Genomic DNA, 1,878 nt, shown 5'->3' with positions numbered 1-1,878 from the left:
AGAAAGGATGAGGGCAGCCTTATCCATACCCTAATTTCACATATATGGAAACTAAACTTCATGAAAAAGAAATTACTTATCAAAAGTCACATTAATAGTCATAAGAAATGTGTACACTCGCACTCGTTTCCTAGTGTATTTCTGTTTATGCTTCACCTAATTTAACTCTTTCATAGATTTACATAAGTTTCAGCATCTCTCCACCTTACAGTTTGTTTCCTAAAAACTTCTGATAGACTGAAAAAAAAGATGGCGGCTGGCAGGCTGGAGGTGAGGGATAGGAAGTGAGTGAGTGAGGGGGTGAAAGGAGAGTGTGTGGATGTGTGTGGTGTGTGTGTGAGTGAGTGAGGGACAGTTAAATCCGGCAGGTAGCAGGGGTGGACTGCGGGACTCAGGCACAGAGCCCGTGCGGTCTTAAAGGGGAGAGCAGCCTTTTCTAGGAACTCATCAGCACCACCACCCAGACAGACCTTGGACATTGCCTGGGACCCAGCAGCCACTGCAGCCAAAATCTTGCTGCCCACCCACAGACTCTCAGACCCTGGGATCTCCACCTCCAAAGGAGCACTGCGCCCGCAGCAGTAAGTGCAGCTTCCTCCTCACCAGCAGCAGACCTCCAACATCATATTCGCATGTCTCCAGCGCGCAGGTCTCCGAGGAACACCACTCCATAGACTTCTCTTAGGAGTCACTGTGAGCCCCAGCTGGGTGTGATTTTGTACAGACACAGGTGCACTGCCCCCCAGTAGAAATTCTGAATTCCTTCTGCCTGAATAACTGCCCACACACACCCAGCTGTGCAACTTAAGCGACAGGGCCCTTCAGCGCCAGTAGCACCATACCCAAAAGAAACTGTAGCAAAGCAATCAGAGCAACAATTAAAACATTACAGCAAAATATGGGAAGACAAAAAAGCAGCCCACAAAGGAAAGAAAAAGAGGTATCACCAGAAAGGGAGTTAAATGAAATTGAGGCTACTAACTTATCAGAGAAAGAATTCAGAGTAATGGTAATAAGGATGCTCAAATGGCTGGATGACAAATACACATAACTCAATGAGAATTATAAGGAGCTGAATGAGAATGTCACCAACATGAAAAGGAACCAAGAGGAAATGAAGAGCGACATAGCTGCAATAAAGAACACAATGGAAGGCTTAAACAGCAGACTAGATGAGGCTGAGGATCGCATCAGCAAGTTAGAAGACAAGGTAGGAAAAAACACACAAACACAGGAGCAACTGGAAAAAAAAAAACTTAAAAAGCAAGAGAAGAGCGTAAGGGAGCTTTGGGACAGCACAAAAACGAAACAACATTTGCTTAATGGGGGTACCAGAAGGAGAGGAGGAGAAGCAAGGAATAGAAAACCTGTTTGAAGAAAAAATGACAGAAAACTTCCCTGATACTGGCAGGAAAAAAACTACACAAGTCCAAGAAGCACATAGAGTGACAAACAAGATGAACCCCAAAAGACCAACACCAAGACACTTCATAATTAAATTGGCAAACACCAATGACAAAGTAAGAATCTTAAAGGCTGCCAGAGAGAGACAGAAAGTTACCTACAAGGGATCTCCTATTAGAATGTCAACTGAAACAGAAACACACCAGGACAAAAGGGAATGAAATGAGATATACAAAGTGATGCACAGCAAGGGACTGAACCCAAGAATACTATACCCAGCAAGGCTATCATTCAAAATTGAAGGTGGTATCAGGAGCTTCACAGACAAAAAAAAAAGGGCTAAGAGAGTTTATCACCACCAAGCCAGCAATGCAAGAAATGCTAAAGGGACTGCTATAAAAAGAAGAAACAGAAAGACAAGGAGAAACACAAACATTAAGAATAAAAATCACCACAAACAAGTACTTATCAATA

The sequence above is a fragment of the Myotis davidii genome, unplaced genomic scaffold (assembly GCF_000327345.1).
Source record: "Myotis davidii unplaced genomic scaffold, ASM32734v1 scaffold1587, whole genome shotgun sequence".
In the NCBI taxonomy this organism is placed as follows: Eukaryota; Metazoa; Chordata; class Mammalia; order Chiroptera; family Vespertilionidae; genus Myotis; species Myotis davidii.
This window is presented reverse-complemented; position numbering follows the sequence as displayed.